A 14541-nucleotide genomic window follows, 5' to 3' on the forward strand; every position below is an offset into this window, starting at 1 on the left:
AGCCAATCAGGAGCTTGCTCTTGTAGGGGCGTAATTATGACATAGTGCCTGTTGTTGGTGTCTTGAGGGGAAATCCTGCTGCTGACGCGGACAAAAGCTCATTAAACTGGGCTCAGCTCAGTTTGAAGCACCGCTGAAAGCCTCCATCATCCAGGTATAGTTTCTGGAGGAGTTTATGAGCTCACACAGCTATGAAAGGATCTAGTGCAGTGGTTCTCAAAAATTTTTCATTAAGTACCACCTCAGAAAAAAATTGTCTCTCCAAGTACCACCTAAATGTGCAGTATTGAAATACAGTAGCGCAGTAGGCCCAGTAAAGCAGCTATAACTCTGCACAGTAAAACAAACGTGGCAGATTACCTCTGAAATAGGCTATATGTCATATATGGCACATTATAAACATAATTTTTAATACATTTTGAAATATATGTAGCATGTACATGACATTTTTCATTCCTCCGCGTACCACTAGAGGGAAGCCCGCGTACCACTAGTGGTACACGTACCACAGTTTGAGAACCACTGATCTAGTGGACTCAGACACGACGCCAAACAAATCTACGCTGTTTTTCAGCCTTCATAAAGCACATAAACACAGCTATTCTTTCAATAAAATCCATGTAAGCCATTTAGCAACAAAGCTAGAGTCACCGGGCAGACAGAAGCAAATCTATGTCTATTGTGAAGAGAATTTGACAAATAAATGAAGCAAGTAAACTCAAAATGTTGATGCGTCTATTTACGCGTAAATAGTGTGAACACAGCATAAAAGTAATTACATTTTTTTGTAATTGAACTCCTCTGAAGTTAAAACACTGTGTTTGATTTAAAATTAAACAAGTATTTACACATTAGTTTACATTTAAACATCTAAATTTTTTCTCTAAATTGCACAATATTTGTTTTAGATTTGGAAGAAATGTGATCAGTACATTACAGAAGAAAAAACATCATTACATTTTACTCAAACTGTTATTTGTAAAATTCAAAAAAGCTGAATTTGAAGTGATCTCTTAGGTCATGTGCATACATACATGGGAATTTTCATATTTTTTCTCCATTTTTATTTAAAATAATAATAATTGTCCACATGAAAATGCAAAAACACACTTTGATGCATATTAAGGGCACGCCGAACCAACAGGGGCCGATAATGACACTTTAATGCTTGCACCAAAGTGTTCAGCAAAATTAAGTATTTCCACGAGTAACCTGCATACAAGTCAACGCAAACGTGAGAACAGAGGCAGATTACCATCCTGCGACATGAACAATGTGAAATATGCAACATGCTTGCTATGAAAAAGTGCGGAATTACCTCATTCATGTCTTCTGTGTTTGATGTAAACCCAGCCGTGTCGGCCAATCAGAAAGGAGAAAACAGCAAGCATGCTGAGGTCATGAGGTAAAAACTCTAGTTGCAGCGTCCACACGACCATACTGTACTCAGAGTTTTGGAAAATCTTCACCCTGGCCAAGGTTTTCAGAAAGTTTCGGTTTCAGTCAGACGATGCTCTTGTTTCTTGTGAAGAACAAAGAAACCGTGTAGAAAAAAAAAAGTGTGGTCTTGAAAATACCTGTGTTCGTGTGGACAGGCCCTTTGCTGTATACTGTATTGTATTACATTGACTATTATTCTTATTAATAATATTATAATTTTATTGGAAGTTAATTTCCTATGGTGTTAGGTTTAGGTTGCCTTGATAACATCCGATTCACACGGGGCTTCAACGTCAACGCTTGACGAAGGTCATGTCTGAAGTTTGGGCTGACGCAATCATCATAGCATCGTCAGCCAATGAAATTAGTTCACAATCGGCGACTGTCTGAGCTGGTGTATTTGCATGAAAGTGGTCTGATTAGCTGATGCTTCTGTTGGTGCTTGAAACTTGGAGAAATTCCCAACTTCTGCAGCGAGCAACGCCCAAAAGTAGCGTAGATGGGTCCAGAATTCAGTTCAGCAATGCTTGACGTCACTCATTCAATGTAAATGGGAAGCATTGATGTTGATGCTCCGTGTGAATATAATGAACTATTATATCCACACACCTCTGCTAAAACCCTGCATAGCATCATAGATTTTTATTAAATACTACTTTATTTCAATGTTTCACATACTAAACTCCACAAATTCCTGCTAATTTGCTACATTATTAGCTCTCATAGCAATAAGCACCACTAGCTAACCGAGGCACATGTATCTTTAAATTTTTCTGTCATGCTGTTGTAAAAGCGCAGCGTTTAAGATCTGATAAGCTTAAAATCAATGATCTTCGCTGCCTGATTGAGATATGATATAAGGAGGGTCTCTGACCGGACAAAAAGCACTGCATTAAATGACATTATTCCATACCATGTCTTTAAAATATGGACATTTGTTGTACCACAGTATTTTCAATGGAGTTTCAGCACTCAGCTGCTGCTCCTGACGGCGCTTACATTTAAATGGCCTTTCATCTTGTTTTACGCTACAACAACTAAATGAATGTTTTTAACTATTAAAAGAAACTAAAAGTCTGTTCAACTGATTATATTTGAATTAAATTATATTAAAGATGCTGTAAGAGGAACCTTATGTAATTCAAAATAGTCGCAATTTATCAGTGGTCATCAATGAGGTTTAATCAAGAGATATTAATTAAAATCTTCACATATTTTTATTAGTGCTGTCAAATGATTAATCATATCCAAAATAAGAGTTTATATGTAGATAATGTGTGTTTACTCACGGTGTATACATATTGTGTATATATACATTTAAAAAATAATAAAATACATAAAAAATTAAGACAAAATATTTACATTTATATTTATGAGTATTTTGTATTATAAAATTATAAAAAATATAAATATAAATAAACATTTTCTCGAATATATACGTGTGTGTGAGTATATGTACAGTATATACGTGAATGTGTACATGTATATACATATGTGTATGTGTGTATATACATGTAAATATATACATGTATATATGATGTGATTATAAATAAAAATAAACATTTTCTCAAATATATACTTGTTTTAGATGTGATTAATTGCGATTAATCCTTTGACAGCACTACATTTCTTTATATGACAATATTATGTCTCCCATAAACATATACCGAAGCAGCAATCTTTAAGTGCAGTCAGTCATCTTCTGCCACAGTTTTGTTGTTCTTAAGATTATTTCATTTTACTCAATTCTGTAACCTTCGAGTTAAGTTCAGAGCGCCAACAAAGATTAGGGGTCGACATAAAGCCAATTATTTCAACACTGGATAGGCAAGAATTATTGTGTAATAGGTGTGATGCTCACTGCAGAGCTGAGCTCTAGCAAGGAGGAGCTTGAGCTCTAGCTCCTCCTTCCTTGCACTTCTTCTAAGAGTGATGTCACTGGGTGTTGGGGTTAAGCCTGGATTATACTTCTGCGTCAAGTGATCGACGTAACCCACTGCTAGTTGCTCTGCAATAAAACCTACGAAACGCTAGTTGCAGTGAGGTGTTAATTTTTCTCTGTGTCGAGTTTCTTCGCTGGTATTTTGTATTTTCTGAATGTTTCCTGAATGTACAAGTGGCTCAAACTCGCTCATTTTGAGGCAGGAACCGGCGGACATGCAACAACGTAAACCATAAGGTAAACACAAAGCAAAACTTTCCATCTGGAGCTCCTTCACTGGACTCCACATTTGTAAACAATCGCGCTCGCGCGGCTCTCGGTCCCGCCCAGACGCATAGCCCTATGCCTAGGCCGTCGGCGTCGCTGACGTGCACCTCTCAAAAAATGTACCTACACGTCACAACGACGCATAGTGCAAGCTCTGTGATTGGTCGGCTTGGTAGCGCTGACGAGTCAGGGCGGGACTGAGAGCCCGATGAAGCGATTGTTTACAAGTGTGGAGTCCCGTGAAGGAGCTCTGGATGGAAAGTTTTGTTTTGGGTTTACCTCATAGTTAAAGTTGTTGCACGTCCGCCGGTTCCTGCCTCAGAATGAGCGAGTTTGAGCCACTTGTACATTCAGGAAGTGTTCAGAAAAAACAAAACACCGGCGAAGAAACTCGATACAGAGACACATTAACACCTCACTGCCAACTAGTGTTTCAGAAGTGTTAATGCAGTCCAGCAGAGACAGCGCGCAGAAATATAAATGCACAGCTACGCGCGTTGCATGCGCCGTGTGTTACGCCGGTCACTTGATGCAGAAGTATAAACCAGGCTTTAGGGGTGGGGTGGGTGTACGAATTAAAACAGCTTATAGGAGGAGAAGCGAGAGCTCAAGTGGCTCTGCAGCAGTGTCTCAGAATTATTGTGTAATAGATGTTGGATACAACCACTGTAACGCTAAATGAGTTCATTGCTGTTGGAAAGTATTAGGATATTCTTATTAGTATTATATTAAGTTCATCTTTGGATTTCACTGATATAAAATGTCATATTGGTACATATATACAAGATATATCGCAAAAAAATCATATTGTTCCATATGGTGAGAGATTGTCACTTTTTTATCCTTTAAAGTGCCTATTTTTTAGAAATATTTGTCCAATTTATGAATTTATCCATAGATGTTTATTGAAGCAGATATACTGTATTTTACTTACTACTTTTTCTTTACTTTTTTAACTCTCCCCTCTTTCTTTTCTTGGAAACTATCTTATTTATGGAAAAATACTAATTTTGTCCTCCCCTTTTGTACAGTGTTTATGGAGTAAGCATTTCTATTTCATATGAACCTGTTAACAATCATTCATATAACGCATGTACAACAGAACCTGCTGTCTACTGTGAGTTGCTAATGCTGCAATATTTTTTATGGACACTATATTTAGTGAATATGAATGATGTCTCCTTTTTTCCATCTATGTGGAACAGAGACTCTCTGTGACTCTGGTTTAGTCACCGAAAACCAGACGTCCTGAAAATAAATGCGGACTGAGCTCACACACTGACTTTTACGCTGAATGTGAAGACTGGGGCTCATGTATTTGACAATATTTGTAAAAGTGCAGTTATTCTTAATGTTCCAGATCCATGTTAAGTATTTTGGCAGGATATATACAGTTGAAGTCAAAATGATAAGCCCTCCGGTGAATGTTTTGTTTGTTTGTTTTTTGTCATATTTGAATATTTCCCAAATTATGCTTAACAGAATTTTCTTACAGTATTTCCTGTAATATTTTTTCTTCTGATGAAAGTCTTATTGTTGTATTTCGGCTAAAATAAAAACTGTTTTTTTTTTTTTAAACCATTTTAAGGTCAATATTATTAGCCCCCATTAGCAATATTTGTTTTTGATTGTCTACTGAACAAACCACTGTTATACAATAACATGCCCAATTACCCTAGCCTGCCTAGTTAACCTAGTTAAGCCTTTAAATGTCACTTTAAGCTAAATACTAGTGTCTAGAAAAAATATCTAGTTAATTATTATGTATTGACATTTACATTTACATATAGTCATTTAGCAGATGCTTTTATCCAAAGCGACTTACAAATGAGGACAAGGAAGCAATTTACACAACCAAGAGCAACAATGAATAAGTGCTATAGGCAAGTTTCAGGTCTGTAAAGTCTAAGAAGGGAAGTATTAGTAGTATTAGTATTTATTTTTTATTTTTATTTTATTTTTGGTACAGTTAGTGTGATATTCAGAGAGGCAATTGCAGATTAGGAAGTGTAGTGGAGACTAAATAGTTGGGTTTTTAGTCGTTACTTGAAAGTAGCGAGTGACTCTGCTGTTCTGATGCAGTTAGGGAGTTCATTCCACCAATTGGGCAGATTGAGCGTGAGCGTTCGCGAAATTGATTTCTTCCCTCTTTGGGATGGAACCACGAGGCGAAGTTCATTCACAGAACGCAAGTTTCTGGAGGGCACATAGATCTGCAGTAGCGAGAGCAGATAAGAAGGAGCAAGGCCAGAAGTCACTTTGTAGGCAAACATCAGAGCTTTGAATTTGATGCGAGCAGCAACTGGCAGCCAGTGCAAACGGACTAGCAGCGGAGTGACATGTGCTCGTTTAGGTTCATTGAAGCAAGACATCATGGCAAAGATAAAATAAATCAGCTATTAGAATTGAGTTATTAAAACTACTGTATCTACAAATGTATTTAAAAAAATCTAGCTCCGTTAAACAGAAATTGGGAAAAAAAAAACTAAACAGGGAGGCTAATAATATATATTGTATACATTCACTATCATCACAAGACAGAAGAAGACACAAATAAATTACTGTAAAAGTTCTCAACTTAAAATTTTAACTTAAAACAAACTTCAGGACATTTTTGAGTTCACTCAACTAGAGTTGTCATGATACCATTAATTCATGTCACCAGGGCTTAATTTGTGCTGGAACACGTCGGATCCGGCACCACTGAAATCTGATCCGGCACCTCATTTTGCCTATCCCTCTCCCCAACCGCCCTCCTCCCCCGTCCGCTGTTCACTTTTACTTTCTTCTGCGACTCCCCAACCCTCTTCACTTTCATCCACGACAAACTCCGCCGCTCTTTACTTTCCTCCGCGACACCGCATTTGAAGACATATTGAAAACACTTTTTAAAGATTCTGACAAAAATATATAACATATAAAGCTGAAGTCTAACACATTTTTAACAGTTTTATTAACTATTTTTTTGTCTTTGCCATGATGACAGTCCATATTTCAATATAAGATACCAGTATTCCCCTTAAAGTGCGTTTAAAGACTTAATTATGTTAACTTGGCAAGTTAGGTTCACTGTAAAAAAAAATAATAATACGACAAAAAGTCATAACAAACGTTTTTGTTACTTAAACTGAACAGTGTCTCAGTGGTTAGCACTGTCAAATCCCTGCAAGAAGGCCGCTGGTTCGAGTCCCGGCTGTTCCAGTTGGCATTACTGTGTGGAGTTTGCATGTTCTCCCTGTGTTTCCTCCGGGTGTTCCGGTTTCCCCCACAGTCCAAACACATGCGCTATAGGTGAATTAAATAAACTAAATTGGCCGTAGTGTATGAGTGAATGGGTATGGGCGTATGGGTGTTTCCCAGTACTGGAAGGGCATCCACTGTGTAACCACCGGGAAACACCCATACACTACGGACTATTTAGTTTATTCAGTTCCCCTATAGCGCATGTGTTTGGATTGTGGGGGAAACTCCACACAGAAATGCACACAGACTCAGCAGGGGCTCGAACCAGCGACCTTCTTGCTGTGAGGCGAGAGCACTACCCACTGCGCCACCATGCTGCCTGAATGAATGTTACTTAAAGTTATTTTAATAAGTTAATCAGGTTTCTTTTTGTTCTAAAAGGTTTAACTTAATATTTTAAGTCAGTTTGACTAATCTGAGTTGAGATGACTCGAACGCTTCATTTGATTTAACTAAACATATTGAGTGACAGTAAGCATTTTTACAGCATTGACAACAGTGGTTTGTTCTGTAAACAATCAAAACAAATACATTTTTCTTAATAATATTGACAAAATAGAAATGATTTAAAAAGCCAGCGTGGAAGAAATAAGACTTTCTCTAGAGGAAGGAGTATTATAGTGAAATACTGTGAAAATTCCCTGCTTTGTTAAACAGCACTTGGAAAATATTTGTAAATAGTAAAATAAAATAATAATTCACAGGAGGGCGAATAATTTAGACTTCAACTATATTTCATAAACTAATGAAGTTCAACACATTATTTTAACATTTAAGACATCATTGTATCAACAAATCTGCATTAAATTGCTGTCAAAAGCAAACATTTAGACAAAAAAACAACACAAATTTAAACTACTGAAGTTTTTATTTTCCCCAATGATATTTCTTAACCACTTATAATGCTTATAGAGCTCCAAGAAATCTACATGAATATTATTATCTAGTCCAGGGGTGTCAAACTCAATTCCTGGAGGGCCGCAGCCCTGCACAGTTTAGTTCCAACCCTGCTCCAACACACTTACCTGTAGGTATCAAACAAGCCTACAGCATTCAATTAGTTTGATCAGGTGTGTTTAATTAGGGTTGGAACTAAACTGCAGAGCTGCAGAGTCTGACACCAGTGATCTAGTCCGGTTCTACTTTTGGTAATGATTTTGTGACTTTATAAGAAGTTGTTTGCGTGTATAGCATATGAATGTTGCACATATCATTTTATTATTATTATCATCATCATCGCTTGTATGTTTTATATTTGTTTATATCTACATTAACATGAAATAAAAAGTTGTTCCGAGTCTGTCTGCTCTTGCTGCAAGGTTTGGAAAGTGCTCAAAGTTCACAGATGTCTTTAATGGTTTTATCTTATCAGTCGCTAACACTTTATATTTGAACGTCAGCGTTATCTGAATTATGTTTTTGCTGTCTGCCAGGCCAAGTTTCATTATTACATTTGCTCAGGCACGAGTTCAACTTTTACAAAGCACAATTTTTTTAGCATGTGTTTTTGATTGGGTGAACTTTTACATGCTCATCTAATACAGTTGTACGGATTGTACAGATTGTACGCTGAAGAAAATGATTAATTGAATTTACTCATTTTTATGAAGGTAAGTGGTTGCAAACAATTTAAACAAACTAAGTTGAACATTACTCTGTTTAATTCGTTCTTTTACATTCGGCGCATATACATTTTTTTCACCCACATTGAGTAAATCCAAAGGTATGTTTTTTTGTGTGTGTTTAATCAAAGTAATCATCATAGGACTCTTAAAACTTTTCTATTAAGAGGATATTATGAAGAAAGCTTTAAACACCATGGTTGGAAAACCAAATACAATTGGCGTCAATGGTTACAATTTTCCAGCATTCTTCAAAATATCTTCTCTTGTGTTCAACAGAAAGAAGAAATTTATGGAACCACTTGTGGGGGATAAATAGTTATTAAATATGTTGTAAGTTTCCATTTTTGTGTGGAGTATCCCTTTAAGTAGGCCCCAGAGCACAGTTACTATTTGCCTCAATTTTTCAGTTAGTTACTACAAAATCACCCTGAAAAATAATACTTTACAGTTCACTTTGTAGTTCATATTTGGGGTATTGCTGTATTTTACTGTAATCAAGTACTGCTACTTGATTACAAAATTGTTTTGGAAATGTATTAAATTGGACAGTAAATACTAAAAAAGGGTTTTGTACTGCTAGTGTAAAATGTAAATAAATTACAGTAAAACTAGTGTAAAAATGGTCCATGTTCTTTTACTTACCATAAAAGACTTTGAAAAAAAAGAAACTGCGGTAGGGTCCTGCTACTGTAAAACACATGGTCTTTTTATCATAAAAGGAAGAAGCGGTTAGGTTATTGTACTGTAAAAAATTCAATTGCAGTAAGGCTCTATTATTGTAAAACACATGGTCTTTTGCCTTAAAAAGAAGTTGCGGTAAGGCTATTTTATTGTAAAAAAAAAAAAAAAAAAAAAACTTGATTTCTAAAGGGCCCTCCTACTGTAAAACACATGGTTCTTTTACTATAAAAAAATGTGTTTAGGTTATTTTACCTAAAAAAAATAAAATTGTGGTAGGGCCCAGCTGCTGTAAACCACAAAACACATGGTCTTTTCACCATAAAAAGAAGTTGCGGTAAGGCTATTTTAATGTAAAAGAAAAGTTACATTATGGTAGGGCTCTGCTACTTTAAAACACATGGTCTTTTTTGCCAAAAAGGAGTTGCGTTAAGGTTATTTTACTGTATTTCTTTTTTATTGCGGTAGGGCCCTGCTACTGTAAAACACATGATCTTTTTACCATATTTATTATATGGTTACCAGAAGTTGCGGTAAGGCTATTATTCATTCATTCATTCATTTTCTTGTCGGCTTAGTCCCTTTATTAATCCGGGGTCGCCACAGCAGAATGAACCGCCAACTTATCCAGCACATTTTTTACGCAGCGGATGCCCTTCCAGCTGCAACCCATCTCTGAGAAACATCCACACACACACACACACACACTAATACACTACGGACAATTTAGCACACCCAATTCACCTGTACCATATGTCTTTGGACTCTGAGTATCGAACCAGTGACCTTCTTGCTGTGAGGCGACAGCACTACCTACTGCGCCAAAAGGTAGGGCCCTGCTACTGTAAAACACCTGGTCTTTTTACCATAAAAAGAAGTTGCGGTAAGGCGATTTAACTTTTTTTAAAAATTAAATTGCAGTAGGGCCCTGCTACCGTAAAGCACATGGTCTTTTTTTATAAAAGGAAGTTGCGGTAAGGCTATTATATTGTAAAAAAATATTAAATTGCGGTAGAGCCCTGCTACTGTAAAACATGATTTTTTTTTTGCCATAAAGAGTTGCGGTAAGGCTTTTTTGCTGTAATTTATTATTATTACTTTTTTTGCGGTAGGGTTCTGCTTCTGTGAAACAGTCTTTTTATCATAAAAAAGAAGTTGAGGTAAGGCTATTATACTGTAAAAAAATTTTATTGTGGTAGAGCCCTGCTACTGTACACCACAATTACAGGTAAGTTACTGTAAAGGGGCAGTTGCGGTAACAGTGCTGCCTGTAAATTACCGAAAAAAAAACAATAAAATGTCTAACACAGCAGCAGGGCTCGAAATTGCGACCGTTTTGGTCGCATACGGGCCCGAAATTTTATCTATGCGATCTCAACATATGTTTGGGAGCATTTGTGCGTGCATAAAATTGATGTTGTGCGACCAGTTTTCACAGCAAAATGTTCACCACATGCGTTAGGAGGCCTTCACGCATTAAGCATCTTTGCACCTAAAAACCCCAAATGCAGCGCTCAGGAATGGTTTAAAACAGTTGACATGTCAATTTGCTGCAGTAAACAAAGCCCTTAATGACTGCCCCTAGCACAGTGACTGCCTCTGCTCTAGAACAAAACGCGAATGGATTGGTTAATATCAGCTGTCAATCACTCAGTTCCAATGACAGGGAGCTACAGCCGTGAAAACGTAAAGGTCTGGATACGAGACAATGAAAACAACACTGACAGATTTAGTTTTAGAAACCACCTGAAGTTACAAATAATGACACATCTGATTAGTGATCATGTAATGAACGTCAATCTAGCATTTACACTTTTCCAAGAGTGAATAAAAGACTTCCAGTGTTTAAAGTTCGCTATGAAAATGAGTAAAGCATTCACCGTAAAGCCGGTAGGACGGAGTTTTCAGGTAACAGTGTTTGCCACTGAATCTACACATTTTAGCCACGAGATGTTTTAAAGTTATTTAATCCTTCATTTAATAGGCACGATGCTGTCACTTGTGCGTCTGACATCGGGTTCACCATCGCTAAAGAGCATGCATTCACAGAGATGAAACTAATATTGCAGCTCATGAAAAGACCAGTATATATTGAGATGACGTATGCAAATAATAAGTTATATGTCAGTATCATCTGTGCAATATCAGACAGCACCCGTGAGAACAGCACAGTTATTATTGCTAACTCAGTTCATCTGATTCACGTCAAGCAGTGCGTGCAGGGCCGGTGAGCGCATACAGATTATTGTTTATTTGTTAGTTGTGATTAGAGTGTTAATATATAATAGAATCTGTTGATATAAAACATGTATTTAAGGTGCTCATAATTTTTAGTAGGTGCAATTACATTTTGTCTGGAGCGCCTACATTTTTGAAAAAAGGTTCATTTCGAGCCTTGAGCAGTCAAAATTGTCACATAAATCCAATTTTTTTTTTCTTCCTCAAGTACATTGTACTCAAGGACATTGACAGTATCTGCTGATTTCTCTGTTGCTTCTTTCTAACCGCTTTTATTGCAGGACATATGGAAAAAAAAAAACACAAATTCTCATTTAATGTCTTGAAGGCAAAGCCTCATTGTAACAAGTGTATATAAAATGTTCTTTTACATTGTGTCTATGAATAGGCTGCTACTGGGCTTGTTTTCATTGACGTATTGTGTCATGAACACGTGACATCCTGCTCCTATACAAAGCTTTATTTACAGATCATGTCATACAACAAAAGCTGTTTTTCCACCCTGGCACAAAAAAAACAACTAAAAAAGAACTAGATGAAATGAATGAGAGATGATCACTAGAGGATTCATAACAGAAATATAATGTTAAACGTGATCATCTTTATATGATCCTTTATTTTAATATTTAAAAATTAGATGCTTTACTTACGTTTATTATGCCTTTGTACACTTAGTAAAGTGATTGTAAACAATTTATATGGGCTGAACTTAAGTTGAACATTATTAAATTTAAGTTGTTTAAATTCAGCCCATATAAACCACCTATTTTAAAAAAAAAAATTAGTAAGTCCAATAAAATTTTCAGTGTATAAAAATCACCTTTTCTAAAAACCATTTAATAAAAACAAATAAATAAAAACAAAACAAAAGAATGCTATTTTTATCAGCCTTGACACTGTTTTAATATTATTGTTTATACAGTGTTTATACAGTTTTCACATCGCTTCACTTTTCCACATTTTTTATGTTACCGCCTTATTCAAAAATGTATTAAATTCATCTATTTCTTCAACATTCTACACACAATCTCCGATAATGACAATGTGAAAAAAAGTTTTTTAATTTGTTACAAATTTATTACAAATAAAAAATGTACATCAGTATTCACAGCCAATACTTTGTTGATGCACCTTTGGCAGCAGTTACAGCCTCAAGTCTTTTTTGAATATGATGCCACAAGCTTGGCACACCTGTCTTTGGAGATTTTTGCCCATTCCTCTTTGCAGTACCTCTCAAGCTCTATCAGGTTGGATGGGAAGTGACGATGTACAGCCATTTTCAGATCTCTCCAGAGATGTTCAATAGGATTTAGGTCTGGGTTCTGGCTAGGCCACTCAAGGACATTCACCGAGTTGTTGTGAAGCCACTCCATTGATATTTTGGCAGTGTGCTTTGTGTCATTGTCCTGCTGGAAGATGAATCGTCGCCCCAGTCTGAGGTCAAGAGCACTCTGAAGCAGGTTTTCATTAAGGATGTCTCTGCACATTGCTGCATTCATCTTTCCCTACATCCTGATTAGTCTTCCAGTTCCTGCTGCTGAAAAACATCCCCACAGCATGATGCTGCCACCACCATGCTTCACTGTAGGGATGCTATTAGCCTGGTGATGAGCGGTGCTTGGTTTTCTCCAAACGTAACGTCTGGCATTCACTTCAAAGAGTTTAATTTTAGTCTCATCAGACCAGAGAATTGGGTTTCTATATGGTCTGAGAGTCCTTCAGATGCCTTTTGGCAAATTCCAGGTGGGGAGAGACTTCCGTCTGGCCACTCTACCATACAGGTCATATTGGTCACCTCCCTGACTAAAGCCTTTCTCCCCTGATTACTCAGCTTAGATGGCCGGCCAGCTCTAGGAAGAGTCCTGGTGGTTCCAAACATCTTCCACTTATAGATGATGGAGGCCGCTGTGCTCATTGGAACTTTCAGAGCAGCAGAAATGTTTCTGTAACCTTCCCCAGCCTTGTGCCTTGAGACAATCAGCAGACTCTGAGGTCAACAGACAATTCCTTTGTCTTCATGCTTGGTTTGTGCTTTGACATGCACTGTCAACCCTGGGAGCTTATATAGACAGGTGTATGCCTTTTCAAATCATGTCCTATCAACTGAATTTACCACAGGTGATCTCCAATGAAGCTGCTGAAACATCTCAAGAATGATCAGTGGAAACTGAATGTACCTGAGCTCAATTTAGAGCTTCACAGCAAAGGCTGTGAATACTGATGTACATGTGATTTTACAGCTTTTTTATTTTTAATAAATTTGCAAAAATTTCAAAAACTCTTTTTCACATTGTCATTATGGGGTATTGAGTGTAGAATGTTGAGGAAGTAAATTAATTTAATCCATTTTGGAAAAAGGCTGTATTATAACAAAATGTGGAAAAAGTAAAGCGCAATGAATACTTTCCAGATGCACTGTAAATAGTATTTATGTAATAGTAATATTACAATTTTAATTATATTAAGATTTAGATTTTTTTTAAATATTTGTTTAATTACTTTAATTAATAGCCTCCAATAGCTACATTTGTATTAAAGTTTTAGTGACTTATTAAGTATTGTTGTTACATTTTTGCAAAATAATTTCTATTAGATTTTTTTTTAGGTCAGTATAAGAACTAAAATACTGAATTAAACTTTCTAATAGTCTTGACTATTAGTTTTTTTTTCAATAATAGTTTCTATATAAATCTCAATATAAAATCTATCATTTCTATTATTAAATGTTAATAAACCCACAAACATAAAACCTTATGCATTTATATGTGCAAATTATGGATTTGTCAACACAGAAAAGTTTGAAATTAAATTAGTTTAAATCAATAGCTTAATTTTACAGCTCTACATTTCTAAATCAATAACAATAGTATAAAGTTGAGGACAAAATTATTAGCTCTCCTGTGAAATATTGATTCTTTTTCAAATACTTCCCAAGTGATGTTTAATGGAGCAAGGAAATTTTCGCAGTATTTCCGTATTTTCTAGAAAAAAGTCTTATTTATTAATAACCAAGGTCAATATTATTATTAGCCCCCTTAAGCAATCTACAGAGTCCTTGAGTCCTACAGAACAATCGTTATATATATATATATCTAATAAAATGTTATA

At 36.1% G+C, this 14541-nt stretch overlaps 2 long non-coding RNA genes across 2 annotated transcripts; one reads left to right on the top strand and one right to left on the bottom strand.

Moving 5' to 3' along the window:
- Positions 1-3708: 3708 nt before the first annotated feature.
- On the top strand, positions 3709-8187 carry LOC141379026 (uncharacterized). The gene is made up of 3 exons (XR_012394949.1): positions 3709-5413; positions 6003-6803; positions 7148-8187. It is a non-coding gene; the product is annotated as an uncharacterized lncRNA (long non-coding RNA).
- On the bottom strand, positions 7273-11636 carry LOC141379034 (uncharacterized). Its single transcript, XR_012394958.1, has 2 exons — positions 10049-11636; positions 7273-9689 (listed from the first exon to the last, which is right to left on the bottom strand). It is a non-coding gene; the product is annotated as an uncharacterized lncRNA (long non-coding RNA).
- Between the last annotated feature and the right edge of the window lie 2905 nt (positions 11637-14541).

The sequence above is a fragment of the Danio rerio genome, chromosome 2, assembly GCF_049306965.1.
Source record: "Danio rerio strain Tuebingen ecotype United States chromosome 2, GRCz12tu, whole genome shotgun sequence".
NCBI lineage: Eukaryota > Metazoa > Chordata > Actinopteri > Cypriniformes > Danionidae > Danio > Danio rerio.